Source organism: Stegodyphus dumicola, chromosome 1 (assembly GCF_044657685.1).
Source record: "Stegodyphus dumicola isolate Sdum_Otavi_A_Nest chromosome 1, ASM4465768v1".
Taxonomy (NCBI): Eukaryota; Metazoa; Arthropoda; class Arachnida; order Araneae; family Eresidae; genus Stegodyphus; species Stegodyphus dumicola.
In genome coordinates, this window is record NC_140768.1 from 227,419,343 (window position 1) to 227,440,552 (window position 21,210).

General features: G+C 34.4%; 1 long non-coding RNA gene across 9 annotated transcripts in view; it reads left to right on the forward strand.

Moving 5' to 3' along the window:
- The window catches only part of LOC118200087 (uncharacterized), a 730,533-nt gene that overhangs the window by 601,240 nt on the left and 108,083 nt on the right, over positions 1-21,210 (forward strand). For 6 of the 9 annotated variants that reach the window (XR_015039757.1, XR_015039770.1, XR_015039753.1 and 3 more), the window contains one exon: positions 14,384-14,525. The exons of the other annotated variants lie outside the window; for them this stretch is intronic. This is a non-coding gene — a long non-coding RNA (uncharacterized LOC118200087). The remainder of the gene's footprint in view (positions 1-14,383; positions 14,526-21,210) is intronic. 9 annotated transcript variants of the gene reach the window in all.

Below are 21,210 nucleotides of genomic sequence, written 5' to 3' on the forward strand. Positions count from 1 at the left end.
TTAAGATTAAGCGTTAATATCTACGGCTTTAATCATTCTCACAGATTGTGCTTTTCACACTGGTGTAGGTAACAGGCAGAAGTTTGCTTTATTTTAATATATAGCAATAAATGCTGGCTGAGTTTGTAAGCAACAGGAGTGCATTCTTTTCTACATTTTTTAGTTTAATAAAAGAGTCTTTTGCAACCTTTCGTGTCTGTAATACTTTCTCCAAGACTTGGTGATAAGTCAGTATCTAGTCTTAGTTAGTGTGCATGAGAGTGAAACACATTAAACTCTAAAAATTAGATGGTTAATTTGTAAAAAATATATACTATACATTGCAATCATTTGAATCTTAAAATTTTTAAACCTACCTTGGTTAATAATTCTTTACAGGACCCGATTTTAGAAATATTTCAATGTAATATTGTTTATTTTATGTGAGTTTTATTTTACGTATATCGCAGAAGCTCGATTACCGGAATTAATGTGAACCAGGTTAACTCGGATAATACGGATTGATGCGAAGAAAATTTTAATATTTTAATAGTATAGTCTTATTATATATACTATAAGGAATTCACTATACAGGATACAGGATTCATGCAGGTACACATAGCGATATTAAACATATTGTTGCGTGCGTACGGGTTCGTTATGAAATGAACGCACAAGTCCGATGAAAAATGAACAAAAATTTATTATTATCACAACAAAAATGCTTAAATTTTCTCAAATTATCATGCAGTATTACAATATCTCACAGTAGTTATCTTTTAACTACTCAAATGTACAATAGAACGTAATTCAAAACAGCTAAAGAACGCTAATCCGCGAATTCGCTACAATCAACAAGAGCAGTTTTCTAAACAACAACAAACTAAGCAACTGCTACAAACTGAGATGTTTTCCTCCTTTTATAAGATTTTAAAATCACGCGCTAGAATTTTCCAGTACTTTCTCGAAATCAAAAAGAGATATTTATTTATTTAATGCACGCGCTCTTGTATTTTCAATTTTCCGGCTTAGCTTTCTTTTAATATTCGTCACGCGCTGCACTGCGCGAGAAATAAAACCATTTAATTTATAATTGAACTAACATTAGCTTTTTTAAATACTAAACTCGTAACACTGCCCCCTTCCCAAGGACTGCACGTCCCGGGCAGTACAATCCCTGGACAGGAAGCTAAACTTACAACTGTGGCATAAATGCATTAATAAGCATTACATTACAATAATAAACAACATGAACAATAAATGCAATACATAAAACAAATCAAATGCTATCAAATACAAATCAAATACACATTTAAAAACAAAATGGACCATGGTCTTATACTATTTACAATTATTTACATTATGTACTATGGCCATAGTAACGAGCTAACCTGTCGTAAGAGTTCGAAGACTCACGGATCCGAACCACGACGTCATTCGTGTTCAGCGCTGTATATGGACCATCCGAAGGTGACTGTAATTTAGGACTCAGTCTTTTTCGTTGAATCGGGTTCCACAACCACACCTTGTCTCCTTTGTTGGATCTATGTCTAGTAGCTCTTGTGTCGCATCTGGTCTTCATTTTCTCCGTCGCCAAGTTGACTCGCTTTCGTGCAGAACGGTGCATCCCCTCAAACCGGGCCTGGGCGTCTTGGATGTGTTCCTCAGGCGATGAAGGCGCATCCGTATGGCGATCAAACACGTGGTCACAAGGCAGACGAAGGTCTCGATCGGAGAGCTTCTGAGATGGAGAATAGATGGTAGTCTTGCGTTTCTTTTCGACCCTGGTATGATTTCGGCGGCTTCCCGAGCTGGGTCTTTCGGACAAGGCGTCGGCATTTCCAAGTGAGGATCTCTTCTGAGGATGGATAGTCATGTCACCAGATTCTGAAAGCAGTTTGTTGTTTTTGAAGTCTAAGGAAAAATTGTATTTCCTTAAAAAGTCCAATCCGAGTATGCATGGATCTGTGATATCCGCCACATAAGCCGTGTGATGGTAGGCGGCATTTCCAAACGTGATGTTTACGTTTAACTTCCCAATTATGTCGATCTTATCACCAGACGCAGTCTGAAGGGTAACACAGGATGGCGTCCAAATAAGTTTATCTTTAAACTGTTCAGCTAAATCTTTCCTAATGATGGTGACATTAGCTCCTGTGTCAATGATCATATCGCAAGGAACTCCATCGATATTCCCATTAATGGACATTCCGTTACTGTTGCCACTTACTGTATAAATTTTAAGCGCTTTAAAACAAGGTTTTTCATTATCTGGCAACCTCCGTTCCTCGATATGGTCACTAATTTGTTTACTGCGTCGTTGCTGGGAAATGGTCTTATTTTCCGTACCTCGGGATGTTCTGCAATTTCTTCGTATGTGGCCTTCAACTCCGCAGTTCCAGCATTTTAGAATTAGTTTCTTTTCACTTATGTTCCGTCTCAAGCCACTGACTTGTCTGGTAAAATCATCTGCTTTATATTCCGTACCCTGGGGTGTTCTGCAATTCCATCTTAGGTGACCTTCACTACCACATCTCCAACACCTTAGAGCCACTTTCTTCTCCCTCCTACTCCGTATCAAAGCGTCGACTTGTCTGGCTAAATCATCTAAACGAGCCATCAGTTGATCCACTGGCTCATGGACTCGCACAGCTCTAACTGGGTAGCAATCTCTACTAGTTGCTTGCTGGGCTGCCTCGAACTTCATGGCGTACAACAGAGCGCTTTTCATGTCCTTTACATCTGCCATTCGAAGAGCTTTCTGTATTTCAGGATCTCGGATGCTGTCGATGAAATATTGCAGCGACAGGATTTCTCTTGTTTCTGTCGGGCACTCCGAAAAGGCGAGGTGGGACAGCCTTTCAACATCCGTGGCGAGCTCCTGAAGTGTTTCGGTAGGCTTCTGTTGAAGAGATTTTAATTGGAGCCTGCTGTAGTCTTTTAAACACTTCTCCCCAAAGCGCAACTCCAAGGCGCCGGACAGAGCTTCGAAATCTAACCTTTTGTTTTCGGGAAGAGTCTGAAGGATATCCGCTGTGTCGGCTCTTAGAGAAGCGGCGAGATGACAGGCCTTAGCTTGGGAATCCCATCCATTCGCATCCGCCACGATAGAAAATTGTGTCTTATGCACCTGCCAGGAGGTCTTCCCATCATATGTGGATAGCTTCAGAGGTGAACGAGCAGGCATTGGTAAGAATTTAAAATCATCACTCCTGCTCCCTGCCGACGATACGAATTTCTTTAAAGTATCCATTTCTTTGGCAACTGCAGAAACTCTCTCATCAATTTGTTGTTCGATTTGATGTTGGACGGCACAAACTCTTCCTTCAATTCGTTCCTCCACAGCAGAAACTCTCCCTTCTATATGTTTTTTTACAGAAGAAACTTTTTCTTCTATTTCTTCTTTCACCGAAGAAACTCTTTCTTCAATATGATCTTTTACGGAAGAAACTTTTTCTTCTATTTCTTCTTTCACCGAAGAAACTCTTTCTTCAATATGATCTTTTACGGAAGAAACTTTTTCTTCAATATGTCCAACTTTATTTTCAACTGCGTCAATTCTGCCTTCCATAGCTTCAAATTTATTTTCTATTATGCAAGTAATTTCTCTTTTCATTTCTTCGTGACCAGCTTGAACGGCTTTCATTTCGTCCTTAACGGATTCCTGGCCCAATTTCATTTCTTCCTTAACGGATTCCTGGCCCAATTTCATTTCCTCTTTAATTTCTTCTTTAAAAGATGTTTGGCCAGCTTCCATCTTTTCTTGTACAGCTTTTATATCTTCCTTAACGGAGTTGACGGCTCCTTCCATCTTTTCTTGGAAAGCAGCAAATGCAGTCATCATTTGCCTGAATTGTTCTTCCATCGCTCTTGTTATTGGTTTTCAAACCCCACTTCTGACACCAAAAATTGTTGCGTGCGTACGGGTTCGTTATGAAATGAACGCACAAGTCCGATGAAAAATGAACAAAAATTTATTATTATCACAACAAAAATGCTTAAATTTTCTCAAATTATCATGCAGTATTACAATATCTCACAGTAGTTATCTTTTAACTACTCAAATGTACAATAGAACGTAATTCAAAACAGCTAAAGAACGCTAATCCGCGAATTCGCTACAATCAACAAGAGCAGTTTTCTAAACAACAACAAACTAAGCAACTGCTACAAACTGAGATGTTTTCCTCCTTTTATAAGATTTTAAAATCACGCGCTAGAATTTTCCAGTACTTTCTCGAAATCAAAAAGAGATATTTATTTATTTAATGCACGCGCTCTTGTATTTTCAATTTTCCGGCTTAGCTTTCTTTTAATATTCGTCACGCGCTGCACTGCGCGAGAAATAAAACCATTTAATTTATAATTGAACTAACATTAGCTTTTTTAAATACTAAATTCGTAACAATATGTATGTTCTAATATACAGTTATACACGTAGTACTAAATGTGATAAGGCATAAAAACTTGAAAACACGTTCCTGTAATACTAATACGGTTCTGTACAGTTTACATAATATGTCACACATTTGAAAAGATCAGTAACAGCCTTCTGTTTCATTGTACTGCCTCATTGTCTTGCCGTCGTATTGCGTGGGCGTCGCAGCATCATATTGGCTGGTTAAATATGATCTTGCTGTTCAGTTCGATCGCATTCAAACCATCTTCTTGACTAATCTTGGTTTCAGCAATTCCGATGTCTTCGTCATCAGAACTTTCACTGTGTGTTGCTAAATATACAATGGCCTCATCAAACAGTTTAAATTATTCATCATCTTGCATCCAGACATTCACATCTTCATTCATTACCGTCTATGTAACATGTAGATGGTTTAAGACTGCCACTTATTCTTCATCATTTTCTTCTTGAGTTTTTATTAAGATATATGTTAAAACTTTATTGTGAAACGATGCTCGGTGGCTCATTGGCTAGAGCATGCGTAGCAGCACCACAGGTAAGGCGCTCGATCCCGGGCTGAGCAATGTTACTAATCCCTTGAGTGGGTCGATAAAATGAGTACCAAATTCGCTTGGGGACTAAACACCAGGGCTCTGCCACAAGCTGACCTTTTGTTCAGCTTGTGGCATATGCTTAACGCACCCTGGGACACACGGTCAGTAAAGCAGATACCGGGGTATTGCAGTCAATGGCCCACTAAGGCTGTTTCGTTACTGAGTTTAGTTTATTATAGAACAGTCCATTCTGCCAATGAACTTCCTTTTGTTTTCACAGTGCGACATCCATCGGTAATTCTCACCATATTAGTAAAAATCCTTTCCTTATTTCAATATAATGGATATTGAACCTTGTAGGAAGAACAAAGCAAAATTTTCAGAATGAACAAAATACTTTTATTTGAATCTTAAAAACAGAACCAAAAAACTAAATGCTGCAGCTCTTAACTATCAAAATTTTAAACTCTTAACTACTACAGTTAAAACTCTTACAACTATTAAAAAAAATTAAACTCTCTAAACAAAATATATATAAAAAATCTTCCGAATCCTCTTTTTGTTGCCACACCGTAAAATGCAAGTTCTTGTCCTATTATTTATATTTCACGTTCTCTTTAAGTCACGATCTTTACAAGTCATGATCTTTACAAGTCACGATCTTTACAATATTATTGATTTACCAGCTTGATACCTGTCTTCCATTTCTCCAAGGTTGGATAATAAGTCTCTTCTATTTTAATATCTTAATTAAAAAATGCATTTTGAAATTTAAGCTTTGAATTGGCTCGTTTTCAGCAATATTACGTATTTTCCAGAACAACCATTATCACCAAACAACTCAGTTTACAACCTCGTCTATGAAGTATCTTAAAAATATACGATATGAATTAAATACATTTTTATTTATATCAGTCAGATTAAAAAGTAAACAACACAATACTTTTTAACGATATCATCTGTTGCTTTCAAACAGCATAGCTTAGTTTGTTAACTAATAAGAGACAGATTAAATTTGAAAGATAAATATCCTACATTTTGCCGAATGGCAACAGACTCGAATGAAGAGTGAAACATCGTATTAAAAATGGACAACATTTAAAGCGAACGAACGCTAAATCGTGTTTTGAGACTAATAACCATCTTTGTGCTAAAATCCCTAAATTTCGAATCCAGTTTTTCGGAGGGGTCTAGTTTAATATTTTATATAAGGGTATTTCTCTTCCATCTGATATATGAAAATTGTTTTTTAAACACTAGCCCCCTACCCCACTATTTCTTCCTTTTTTACCATAAAGAGACGTTATACGCCTATTATGTTTATTCATACAAATCATAAATATTGACTGTCCAAAGGCAATATGATATTTAGTTCTTTCGAAATTTTAAGAGTCTTTGAATTTTCGTCGTGTGAGAACATTTGTGCTTCGTTATCCGTCTGGGTATGTTCAAACCAACGGTATTATTTTCTCTAGGGCAACTTCATGAACTACTTCAGAAATCAAATTAGAATAATTGAAAGTTATTTCCTCATTTTCAAAAAATAGTTTCTGTAGTCATTAGTCCTGATTTCATAACTACGATGGACCCCACCTTAAAAAATTAAATCTTAAATTTTGAAATTAAATCTTAAAATCTTAAATTTTGAAGTTAATTTATCATTAAAAATGAGACCTCTAATTGAAACTTTGACGTTTTGCGTTTTGGCAACTTCTTTTTAAGTGACCATCAATCAAACAAATGAGTTTTCAAAAATGTATATTTTAATACTAAGTATATAAGTGTTTGCTGCTTCACTCATTTCTGACGTGTTAATTTCTATGCACTTTATTATTGCTCTTTTTTATTTTTGGAAGCTTAAAAAATTAGCATAAATAACTAGATATAACACGAGTAATTTTATGCTGACTCCATATTCATCATAAGGCCGAACATTAATGATAAAACTAGAAGCGATATGTAAGCCAAAAAGAGAAAAACTATGAAACATTAATTTTTCTGGCACAACAATTAATGCGTTCGTAGTTATTTTTTGGCGGTTACAAGAAGCAATCTTGTCGATTTCGTCATAAAACACAATTTCTCCCATAAATGCACCGTGCCTTAAATGGCTGTAATCTTTTGTCATATTGAGGCCGCGGCTTAAAAATAATTACGTAATTATAACTAAATGCTTTTATTAAACGGCGTAATGTGTTTTATGAGGCGGCGAACACAGTTTCCGAAATTAAAAATGCGCTACGCGTGGAACTACGGAAGAGCCCCATTTCCGATATGTCGTTTCCATTATATAAAATGTGTTGTTGATATTTTTTTAATGTCTAGTTTTTAATTAAAGTTGCTTGTGTATTTCCTATTAAGATCATCAATCATCAACAGCGATAGTTTCTTCGGGAATTAATAATGAAATATTTAATGATTTTTGATTTACGTCGCAAAAATTCTGCGTTTTAGGAAAAAAAAAAAAGGGGGGGGGGCCGAATAATATGTAGCTCCAAAAATGGTTTTCCTAATAGCATAATTATTTGAAGTATTTATTAATAATTTCTTTAATCGACCTATGTCAAAGTTATTTATTTTAATAACATCAATTAATGTCTGAATGAGCATTTTATGGAAAATGAATGTTATTGACTGCATTTTCATTTCACGTAAAAAGTGCAACAGCAGTTTTCATTCAATGTATAAGAAAATTAATTTATTAATTGTTTAGAAATGCTTAAAGTTAAACAAGTTTTGAGATAATGAATTCCTGTGTATGCATTAAGAATTAATAAAGCAATGTTAATGAAATTTTGAAACTTAATTGGTTTTTCTTTTATAACATTATTTTAAATGTCAGAAAATTTTAATTTCCTTTTGTGATTAATTATCTTCAAATCAATAAAAATATTGATCTTTTTTTTATTCAGAACAAAGTTACGTCAGTTTTATAGTTACTTTTTAAACTATAAAACTGACGTTACATTAACGTACGTTACTGACGTAATTTAAACTATATAAAACTACTTTTTTACTTAATAAATTTTACTTTTTAATATAGTGTTAAAGATTTCTCATACTAATTAAACATAAATAGCTTATAATTGAATTAACTTATATACAGTATTGGGAAACGTTAGCTACAAAGTTCATTTATTTAAATATTGATCCTGAATGTATAATTCCACTACGGAAATCTTTAAAATAAGTAATGTGTAAAATGTGGCACAAGTGCGAAAAAAAATTAGGCTTAATAATTAAGCTAAAGATACAGAAAAAGAAGTGGGTTAGCAGAATGAATGTAGCAGCAGGCTGATAGACTGCGAGCTCAGTAGGATAGTAAAACAACATCACAAATCCTTTTGGGCGACAGTTAAAATCTGAAGACTTTCAGATTCTTTTTAACTTCCATTTTATAAGTAATTAACAATGTGAAATGGTAATCGGTAGCAGTAAGGTTGTCAAAAACACAACCCGAAGACCGAATACGTCCCTCGAACTTACACGGTTCCATTTCATTCATTTTTAACATTTAAAGTGTAATACGCAAACTGCATTTGTTACCGTGTAGAATTTCACTTCTCAAGTAGCTTGGTCTTTTCTGATACCACTAGATGACTAATCACCCGCCTACATCGAAAAATTCAGAAGAAGGTTTAAACAAAAAACTTTTTATTTAAAATTTAACTTAAGAAGGCACGACTTGTACTTGGGAATTATCTTCAGTAACTGCAGGAGTTCCGGTAACATGAAAAATATAAATTTAAAGTAAATAATGCTGGAGATTACAAATGCACACTGTATCAATCTTTGGATCAATTCTAACTAACTATGCGGGTAACTCGGCTGGCGAAAAGATAATACCGGATAACTTTATTTTTAGAAATGGGCGAGAGTATTATGCAAAGATCAGTTTCCATATCAGAGCTCGCTCTCTGACTTTCAACAATTCTCTTGTAAAGTCATTAATTTATTTTGAAGCAGACGTGAAAAATGCCCTCGCCTGGATTTGAACCGTGGACCTTTCGAAAAAGCATCCAGTGTGCTTCCAGTTACGCCATGGAAGTATGCAAAATAGAGTGAGAAAATACCTTATTTACACCCCCTTTTAAGGGGCGACTGGGGGTAAGGTGACCCCGTAGAGACATTGGGTAAATTGGAATCAGTAGAAGTGAAAACTGAGCAACGCCTTCGCCGGGAATCGAACCACGGACCTCTGGAAATACGCGCCCAGCGAGCTGACCACTACACTACGAAGGCATGCTAAGAAGGCTGGAGAAATACCTTATATACTTCCCCCTTTTAAAGTGCGACTTGGGTTTAGGGGACCCAATCGCCAAATCCTGAGTGTGGAGAATCATTCTCCGCCACCCTTTTTAGTTCGGGCGCCACTGTAGTGACATTAGGTAAATTGGAACAGGAGAAGTGAAAAATGAGCAACGCCTTCGCCGGGAATCGAACCACGGACCTCTGCGTGCTGACCACTACACTACGAAGGCATGCTAAGAAGGCGAGGAAATACTTTATAACCCAATCGCTAAATTCTGGTGGTGACGAATTATCGTTTCCTCACCTTTTTTAGTTCAGGGGCCAGTTTTAATGTCTACTCTTCTTGACTAACATAAGCTGTTACTAGACCACGTTAGCGACTTACCGCTAAGATTAGAATATGAATACAACAAGAAAAGGTGTAAAGACCTTTTTATTGAGCTCAATTATTCACAGACATCGTAGTCTTTATGCTTACGAATCCACCCTCCGCTTGTGGCGATAAAACTAAAAGGTAAACTAAACTAAATTCAAAGATAAGCTAGTGGTTCAAGAGTACATAAATTGAATTTACCTAGCAGGTTGACTCAGAAACCTACACTGGCGTGATATTAAACTTCGGCGGCAAGAATGCAAGCCGAGATTCAGAATTCAAACAGCTGGAAGAAACAACAAAATACGCACTCGCTATCGAAACATGCTGTCGCTAACCTTTTCGCTACTAACTCATTTATATCCTGGCGAGAAAACGCGGGAGGAACAAGAAATGACAGAAAACGCTAACAAATTCTTATATGCGCATATCTCATTTACATACTATTAAAATCTAACTAAAAAGAGAAGTGATAGTAAAGTTCAAAATAAAAATATAGTGGATTACTTAAACTAAATACTTTACAATCGTACGGTTATTCAAAATACTGCAAATGCAATCTTAGAGAAAACTTAAACTATGAATGAGCTTCGAAGTTTTAATTTTCATTAACAACTGTCATTTTTTACAAAAATTATAGGCCACCTGAATGAACTCAAAACAGTAGGGAAGAGATCAATCGGTATACATTATGAGGTTTATGACTAGGTTTTAGCGCAAGTTGAAACCTTTCCTCGTTACTTTAGGGAAAGGAATTATTTGACACATTTTCTGTGTTTCAGTATTTGACACTGAAGTACGAAAAAAAAACATTGAATTTCTCAGACATTTATGCAGATACGCAGAATACCATAAGCGAACCCAGTTTAAGATGGATTAAAATAAATGGCAGTAATTAGTTGCTTAATATACTCAGCACTCGCCTTGAAGAAAAATCATTCAGGCTAAAGCTGGAATTCTGTTAGCCTTCAAAGAGACCTATTCTTTCAAACAAAGACAGAAGAATAATAAATAAATAAATAAATTTTTTTTAAAAAATCTGAAAGATTTCAGATTTCAATGGTCACCCGAAAGCTTTTGTTAAAGTTTTTTACGCTCTGGCTGAGTTAGCAGTCTATCAGTCTGCTGTTACACTCAGTCTTACTACACTCTTTTTTTTTTTTTTTGTCTTTTTATCTTTATTATTAAGCATCATTTTCTTCGCACTTAAGCCCCATATAATTCAAAAGCAAAATTACAAAACTTTTAAAAGTAGCATAGCAGTATATACGCTTACCATTCCTGATGCAACGTAAAGTGTTGGCATATATTTTCCTGTTTTTTTTTATTTATTTATTTTTTTTTTTATTTCAAACTTTTCTCAGTTCATCATATCAATATTCAGTTTTCTTAGATGGCTTTGCAAAACTTTTTCTTTTCTTTTTATTATTAACGTTTTGTATGTTTACTTTACTTATTCAACATCAGGTTCTTGGTAGTTATGTTACATCAAATTCGACTCAACAGCAGAATCACAATATATTAATAAACATATTTTTATGATTTCCGATAGAAATTATAAAAAATATAACTTCTATCGGAAATTACATATTCTGGGCCCTGGAAATAAAAATGCTGTTTCCCGTACAGTGTTGAAACTACTCGCTTTGAAATAATTGAGTTTGTCAATCAAAAAATTCCTTAAAATTTTACAAAATATGAAATAGATAGCAAAGAGAATTTCAAATTCAAATTTCGGGCTTCCAGGTGCCGATGTTCGAGTGGAAGACTACGTTGTTTAAAATTGTATGATTCTAGGTACCGCTGTTTTTCCACATTTCGAGAAACACGTATACATTCATGAAGGTTCTTCATTACTTTATTTTTCTTAATACAGGGCGGTAATATTTGGTGCAAGCAATTTGGAAAGTGATACGCCATTTACAGTGATTCAACGTAAAATGCCGTTTCGAGACTAATATCCCATTCGAGACTAACGTGCCTTTTGGGGAAAAAAAAGTTGCAAGATTTTTCAGATACCTTTCTAATGAATGTTACTCTTATAATAATGTTATTCTATTATTTTGGGTAAAAAGTATGTTTTTGTCAGTAATTATTTTCGTAAAAGTTCGTTTTCCGGTATGAGGTTTGCCAAGAATTGCTACAGAAATTTTCTCGCAAATTCCTTGTTCTTTCCTACATTTCTGCATTTCTCAGTAACTGAAATCCTTGTATAAATCTCAAGCCTTTCAATGAATGCTGATACTGGATTGCTCTTAATTTTCAAACCGTGGTCTTCCAGTTGGAAAGTAAATGTATGTGTAGTCTTCGTATATTCATTATGATCCTGAAAATCCCTAGATCTAAGTAGTATGTTTTTCTAAAATATTTGTCTAAATTTCGTACGCGAAAATATAGAGTTATTTATTTAAAACATAATAAATATTACAGATATTATATTGAATGGAATTTGTCTTTTCGGACACCGTACAGATGTTCAAATTTCGTATTTTCTCAATTATTATCTTCGCAGAGCTAGTTTATTAATATATTTGTAAATATCAAAATAAATAAAAAATATGATTCTTTAATATTTAAATCTATTAAAAATTTATTGAAATATTTTTATAATTTTTTGTACTTATTAAAAGCTTTTCTTCCCCACCAGAGAGTTCTTTTTTTTTAATGTTAAAGTTCAGCCATATCTATTTTACAGTTTTACACTTACTGAAAGAAAAATAATTAGCTTATTCTCAAATAGTGGTTTCTAAATGTATTGCATTTATAAAAATTTTCGCGTTGCTGAATGTTTTGTAAATTTTCTTCAGATGTTTCAATATATTTCTACTAAAATTTAATGGGTACACAAAAAAAAGGATTGTTCTCGTATATAAGTGCTCCTGAATCATTTGCAAATGCATATAGGCACAATATCATTTAAAGCCAATACTTGAAAGTATCGGCTTTAAATGATACATCCAAGTGTTACAGTATGAACAAACTGATCGTGCTTACCAGAAAATAATCAAGCATGCTGGTGTATTTTTATATAAATGCTTGGCTATATTTTTTCTGTATTTATGTGCAAAAGTTTTTACTTACTGTTGTAGTATAAGATGCTATATGCGCATAACTATATTTCAGACTGCAAAGAGGTCTAAGAGAGACAGAAACATCGGATTTAATCAGCCAATGATTTAGTGAAGGGTTTTTGCTATATTTGGGGCCGAATTAGATTCTTTTTGGAAGTATTCGAGTATTTGATTTGCAGTTATATTTCCAACGGAAAGCGAGATCTCAAAATTTATAGAACAATCTATTTGTGCCATTACTCTATACGAAAAGGTATGGGCCCACCAGCGACCTAGTGGTAAAGTGGCTAAACCCTGGTAGTTCGACCTGGGTTCAATTCCTGGGGAACGGTCTGACTGCATGGACTTCTTCATAGCTTTCATCATGTATCACGTGGATACTAGCCAGCTCCCCTTACACCTCCTCGAAGGCATCCGTCCTCTTAGGCAGATCCCATGTTTTGCCATTATCAAACAAACCTAACCAAGCCAAAAAGGCGTGTTGTTCGGGTTTGGTTTTATGCAATTACAGCAAAAACCTCAAGGACTATCTGCCTAACGGGAGGGAAGGGATTTCTAAGAAGAGAATGGAATAGAAAGAAAGAAATAGAAATCTCTTCAAGGACCTTCTAAAGGAAGTGGCTCGCATACATGTTACACACGGGATAAAACCACGAAAACGCCCATGCAGTCAGCCCGTTCGCGGAATATGAACCTCGGACCGAACTACCAGTGTTCAGCAACTTTACTACTCGGCTGCTGGTGGACGTTTGTTGTTCGGAAACAATTTGGGCAGATTTAGCTGCACTAGTTCAACGTACTCACTAAAAGCTGTATTTCAGAGTTCTATTGAATTATTTTCAGTTCATATTTTTAGAGCCTTTCCTTTAAAATTTCTTGAGTTACTATTTTGAAACAAAACTAGAATTTTTTCCCTAGCTATTTGTTTTTACCAAGTTGTATTTTATTGTAGCAAAGCTTGATCTATAAAGAAATGAAATTTTCCAAGTTGTTAGTCATGCAGTGTTAACCAGGAACATAAATACAATATTAAAAAATAACTTATCCTATTTATGGCATTTTCAGCATATGGATTTATAAGAAAACTTAAATCGGAATGATAAAGATACTTCAGCAAGAATATATTTCAAAATCTCATAAAATTTTATATTTGGTCTTTCTGTTCTCTTCAATGGATATTTAAATTTTCATATTTATCTGTATAGCTATTTTTTGTAAGTAATGTACTTCACTTTTGTTCTTACTATTAATCTATTCTTACTATTTTCTTTAATATTACTTCAAAAGTAATGTATTTCATTTTTGTTCTAGGACAGTTTATTTTTTAATTTTTTTAATATTTAAAATTTTGCAGATAAAAGATATTATGACGAGTTCATATGATGATACATTTTTTGTAAGGTATTTCTTCCCTCCTTATCAGGCATCTTAGTGGTGTAATTGGAAACACGTCCCGCTACCCTTCGAGAAGTTCAGGCGCCATTGTAGAGTGATTTGGTTTGTTGAAGGCGAAAACATGAAAAAATAAACGATACCCTCACATGCAATCCCACTTTGCATCACCTGATTGCTAACAGGACGAGCTTCCAATTACACCACAAAGCACGAGGTAGAAGGGAGAAAATAATTTACATTCTTATCCACTTAAAGGGCGATTCCAGAGGAAAGGCCCTATCGCCGTATCAAGAGGTGACGGATTATCGTCCGACACATTTATGGTCAGGAGCTACTTATACATTCATTTTGATTTTTTCAGGGCCGGAAAACGTGAGAAATCAGCGATACCTCCTCCCCGGAATTCGAACTGCAGACCTCCCGACTGCTAGCCGGACATGCTTCCAACTACGCCACGAAGGCACGTGGTAGGGAGGGAAAAAGTATCTTAAAGTTTCACCCAAGTAATTTTTTACGATATTTGTAGATTTCGATATCTATATTTTATTTACCACAATAATTTTTATATAGATTTTAAATAACTAAAATGATACTTTTAGAGCTCTATATTAAGTAATTTATTTACTTCATACAATAATTTCGCATTTTTGTTTCTGTTCATGACAGGATAATGCTTGAAAGCAGTCAGCGTCGATTATCAATTCATTAAACAGACATTTTGTGATTTAAATTTCTGTTAAGATAACCTCTGTAACCAAAATTTATATTTATGTTTCGTTCCTTGAAACTGTTCTTGATCATAAATTTCAATATTTTTTGGTTAATAATTGGGGTTTACGTTTGTTATCGTTCTTAGTAAATAAAATACCATTTAAAAAAGCTGTCATTCAATGAAAGCATTTTCTTTGTAAACAATTTCTGCTTTGGAAACGCCTCTAGATCTTTCACCCTGCGCAGTTATTTAATATAATAAAAAGTAATCTGACAATGAATGAGACTTGCTTTTTACTTCTTTTTACGAAGTATTGTAATCGCGAACAATTTCGGGTATCATATTTCAATGAAAATATCCATTTTGACCGCTATCGAATGAAATTTAACGATGTTTTTGCGCGACATCCGTACGTAAGGAAATAATAAAGGACTCGTTTTCCCTCAAAAAATTATAGAACTAATTTAAAATGAATTCTGAAGAGAGTTATTTCATGGCGTCTGTACGTACGTATGTATGTTCGTATCTCGCCTAACTCAAAAACGAGTACCCTCAGAACGTTGACATTTTGTATATAGGACTACTATGACATGTAGATGTGCATCTCCCATTTTAGTTGCAATCGGCCACACCAAAAGTATATAAATATATGTGTATATATATCCACTCTGTTACTCGGCTCAGTGATTTCAATTTCTTTATTCTTGTATGTTTGTAAATTGTGCAATTTTTGCTTTAAAAATGCTTGACTTATGTTGTTCTTATCTTCCGGTTAAAGTTTTTATGCCTTTAATTAACCTGAATGCAATAATTGTGGAATTATCAACAATTTAAAAGTTTTTTACGTGCGGCTAAGTCTAATTTTTGTTTAGCATAGAGGCCTTATTTGAAACTTAGCAGAATAGTGGATTTGTTGCCAATCTAAAAAAACTAAGTTTCGCAATAACAAAATAAGGTCTTTTATTATTGCGATTTAAATTATGCTTAATTAATTCTGAAATTATCATTTAAGTTATTAGCTTGGTTTTGCATAGAAACTGTAATTTCAATTGCAAAAATTGTTTTTTTTTTAATTGTTTTAACTGTACTTGGTGTTTTATGTTTTTCTATATCTTTAAATTTTTTCTGAAAATATTTTGAATTTTTATGGAATTTTGTCTTCTCGTGAAGTGACAACTGAATTAATTAGTAGCGCATGCGCATTAGGTAAGCAGCGCTGAATCGTCTGTGAAAAACTATTTCTTTTTAATTTGTTCTTCTATACATCGTTTTAGATTTATTGTAATATTTGCAAAGAACATGTGACAATTCTTCAGATGATGTAATTTTTGTGCACTTTGAGTTATAAATTAAATGAGATGTAACTCTGTTAGCGCCGAAGTGTTGGTATGGTAAATAAATACAGGGAACTTGAAAGAGAGCATTTATTCTATTGTGGTTTATGAGCTATCGACGAAGTAGATTTAATTCAAAATTCGTTAATTGTTAATTCAATATGTTTAAATGAAATGCAGGAAAATTGCGTATAATTTAATATTCCTTACAAGGAAGTCATGTGGTGTACACATCAGATTTTTTCTTTTTACAGTTAATATTAACTCCATAAAAGAAACCGATATTTGCCTAAACACATTCATAAAAATGAAAACCGTTTGCTTATGCAAAACTTTAGATTAAAGAACCGGACTTGATGTTTCATTACATATCGGTTCCAAGGAAAGATACCAGGAAATTTTTTTATTTCCAATGCCGGACACTAGCCATTATAGGCACTTTCCACTACTAAGGTCGGGCCACAGTTGCCTCTTATGAAGGGACAGACTCTGGGATTCAAACCCAAGCGTTTCGGTACGGCAGGATCAGAGTCACTAACCACTTTCGCGTCTGGGCGGCTTACGAGGTAATTAATTATGGCAAAATAAGTGCATGAGTAAAAAGGAACTATCACGAAGAATTTCTCCCAAAGTTTCTCTCTGTTGACTATGATAGCCAGTGAAATCGGTTTTTTTCTTTATTAAGCACTCTGCCGCTAGGCCCTACACGGAAAGGAAGGGAAGCTCCGTGGAGGACGTCTTAAGGGAAGCTGGCTTTTATCCACATTATACAAGGGAAAACCCAAGAAAATGTCCATGCAGCCAACTCATTAGCCGGGACTCGATCCTCGGACAGAACTACCAGTTTTTGCCACTCGGCCGTTGCCATATCGTTTGCTCCGGCTTTGAAAACCGGATAAGGCATGTATGTTTGCTATGCGTAGTGTCTTTACAAGGTAGAGACACTTAAAAATATCGTGTCCATCTTTGGAACACAGCTGGGCAAACGCGCACTGTTTCTTGTTCTCTAAGGCCTTGAGCAATGAACGGCTTTATCTCTTCCTCTTTATTGATAAAATTCGTAAATGTGATTTAAAATCGAATCCCAAAATCAAGAAAATGAGTAAAAACAACACCATTACTTACAGAAGCTTGTTTGTGATTATGTTACTGGTAACAGAACCTGCGATAGTTTATGTAGTCAGCTCAGTCCTGGTAAGCAGAATAAGAGAAGAATGACTAGTATTCCTGAACTTTAGGGAACTGACCAGTTACTTTTAAGATGCTAACAGGCGTAACCTCAAAAGTCCGAAACAGCAAGAAATTAGAGGAGGAAAAAAGGGGGAAAACTGAAATCTTCACTATAAATTAGTTCCTTTTTAATTCCCTCCTGTTTCTCTTTCTTTGCCTTATTTTATGAAACGTGCACTATTTTATGAAACGATTTTTCCTGAAATCCCTAAGCATCCCTATACTCTCATATAATTTTCAAGAGCTGCTGATTTCCTGATTAATACTTTAAATCAACATATATAGTCAAGTGCAATGAAACGCACTAAGATTTTAGCGATTCCTGAGCTCAAATTGCACAGTGTCATCAGTTTTATTCATTGGCGTTCGATTGGAGAAATTAAAGTATATGCAATACTTCAGACACCAACAATGTTTCACACTGGCGTATTCAGAACTGAGTTGTATCTGAAGAATGGAAAAGTGCCAATACGAAACAGGCTCTTAAGTATGCCAAGAGCAATATGCAAATATTTGGGGGGTCAGTCAGTGACCTGAGGAGAGCTGAAACAATTACTGGCACTAAATTTCCGAGGTGGTTTCTACTGACCCGCGAAGAACTGCCTCTACGATAGATAGCTGCTAGTGGGGTCAGGAAGATGGCGATCTATGTTTATGTCTGCCTTCACCATAACAGCAGCAATAAATGTTGGGGAAGACTGAACTTAATTTTATTTTTATGAGATTAGTAAAGAAGGTGCTGAACAAAAAGTTTCTTGTCCGTACTAAACATTTTACCGTATCCGCTTTGCATAGCTTTGAGTGTTTGCAATTTTTAATTCGTTATGGTTTTCCTGGTTTGTGTTTTGCAGACGCCTAAAGAATCCCTCCAGATGTTTTTCCGTGATTATTCTCAACATGCATAAAACTTAAAATTATGTTCTCAATGATAAAATTTTATGAGGAAATAAATTGATTCGCATATCGTTCATAGTATTTCAGATGTCTGTCGTCAGTGTTTTTCTAGTTTTCTTGTTTTGAATGTTCACTAAAAAGGTAGACGTTTAAGGAGACATTATTCTCAAACATTAGTCTTTGAATTAGATATTCGGATTTCTTCCCGGGTTCTTTGATTTGAGTAATTTATTTTATGTTTTTGAATTAGCAATTTATTTTATGTAGTACAATGCAATATGATTAAAATTTAAACATTAACATACAACCCTTTCGGTACTTCTAATTTTTTTCAGTGAAACTACAATTGCACTTAAGGTTTACAGAAAATGTAATTCAAATATCAGCAGAAAATTTTGTTATTCGCGTAGCTACGAAATATTTAAAAAATTTATATGAATGATGATATATATTAATATGATGAAAATATATTATTAAAATTAATATGAATTTAATGTGACTGCTTAGAATTTTTAGTTATTCATTATTAGCCAAAATGGACGTTAGTCCCGAATGGGATATTGGTCTCGAAACGGCATTTTGCGCTGAATCACTATAAACGGCGTATCACTTTTCAAATTGTTGCCATTAAATATTATCGCATTTTATTATATTTAATGAAATTGAATAATAAAGAATCACCCGAATATGGGCACCTGGAAGACGGAATTTTGAATTTCAAATCTGTTTCGAAATTTGTGGAATTTCGAGTCTATTTCATATTATGTAAAGCTTTTAATTATCAAAATTTTTAATTAACAAACTCAATTCAAAATTTTCAAAGCGAGCAGTGGTAACACTGTACGAAATAAATCATTTTTCTTTCCAGCGTACAAGACTGTCTATCAGAAATTTTAAATATATGATGTTTTTAAATACTTCGTGATTTTGCTGTTGAATCGGATTTTATGTGTCGTAAGCGCCAAGAACGTGTTATTTAATAAATAAATTAAGCACGCAAAATGTTAATAATAAAAAGACAAAAAAGGTTTTAAAGCCATCTTAGTAAGAAAACTCACCTTTGATATGATAAACTGAGAAAAGACTGAATAAAAGCAAAACAATGTATACCAACGCTCAACGTCCATCGGAAATTCTAAACGTACACTACTATATTGCTTTTAAAATTTTTGTAATTTTGCTGTTGAATTGTATATGGCGTAGTTTGAATAAACATAATTCTTGATAATAAAGCTAAAAAGACAAAAAAAAATGGTTAGTAGGAATGAGTTAACAACAGACTGGTACACTGCGAGCTCCAAAAGAGCGTAAAAAACCTTTTAGAGCGGCAAAAAACGATTTTAGCTAGGTTAAGTAAGCTGCAACGAAGCTCGCCATTTCATATCTCAGTTAAACTTCTGATTAATTATATACGTTTATTTGTAAGATTGAAGCATTGGAAGTAGCTGCCAGATAGTTACTTAAAACAAGTCACAAGGTAAATGTTAAAATCTTATTTGACCAGAACGCTTTTAAAAATCACAAATTGCGGAAGATAAACATTCTTTAGCGTGGAAATGCAGTTCAACCACTGAAAACATTTATAGAGTTTGACTTGCTTTGGGAACATAGCCTATTTCCAAACTCTTCACAGACGTAAAACGAATTATCACTGTGTCTGAAATTAACTACAAAGTTTTAAAAGGTTTTTTGAAGTAACCTTTTAATTTAAACACAAACTTTGAACATAAATGCACTTCTTGTGCTAAGAAGATCGACCACCACTTTTAGCTATGTAAGTGTAAGTAAAATAACAGGTGACAGGTGAGAGCAGGTCCGGACACCCGGATGGCTTACATAGACTAATCGGATATCGTCCGGATCCCGATTACTCTCTGAAGGGCTATCTGATCCGGGAACTATTTGAAGCTACACTCCGAAAATAATACAAAGGCAAAGTACATAGCCATACAAGGGCAAAATTTAGATTTTTCTGCATGCGAAATTAAACATTTTCCTGTCTACATCGCATGTTAACACATTGCTACACATACTACAATATATATTTCATAATGTGCATTGCGTTGATCATTGCACTGTATTTAAGGGACATTTACAACTCAATGCTACACTTAATGCACTACATATTCTTTGCAACATATTACGCTGAACATTATTCTTGACAATTCAACATAGATTCTGAACAAATAAGACATAACTTGATTATATAGTACATAACTTAGTTATATAAGACAGATTTTACTCAATTAAATTTAAATCGAAATTGGTCCAAAATTTCAACTGGCGTAATAGTTTAAATGTAGGCAACTTACAATGCAAAGTAGAATGATTATAAACTTATCAGACATAGCAGAACTAAAGTATCGTGGCCTAGAGAGGTAGAAACACGTTCTAGCTTACTATTCAAAAGCCTCATCTTAAATACTCTTACTCAATCAGAATTTTGGTGAGGAAATGGAAAGGAGAGGTTATAGTAAAGGCCAAAATTATAATTAATTGGTTAATTTAAATAACAAACTTATACATTAACTGATCATTAGATGTTATTTTTGCTTGTAATTTTAATGTGATGTTCATTAAATCGCGTTACCGCCCAGATGGGATTAGTGGTTAGTCACTCTGACTGCCGTACCGATGGGCGTGGGCTCGAATCCCGAAGAAGGCACGGATGTTCGTAAAAACATAATATCTTTGCGGCAAGGAGGCGCTCTAAATTTATGGCTAGCCGAAAGTCCTCTCATGTAGTTTGGTGATAGGGTAGAGGGGTGGAAGACCCTCGGACCAATCACCTGGAGTGCTGTTCCTCAAAACTGGAGATGAAAGTAGAACTCACTCTTCTTTAAGGCTCTGGAAATCATTCTTCCGTGAAATAAGGGCTCTAAAACAAAAACAGCAATAGTATTAGATCACGTTATTGAATATCCAAGAATATAACAAAACAAAGTATGTTTTAGCCAGGAAAATGATAGAATAGTTGTTTTCTGCAAAAAGGAAGAATTTTAAATTAAAAAAAAAAAT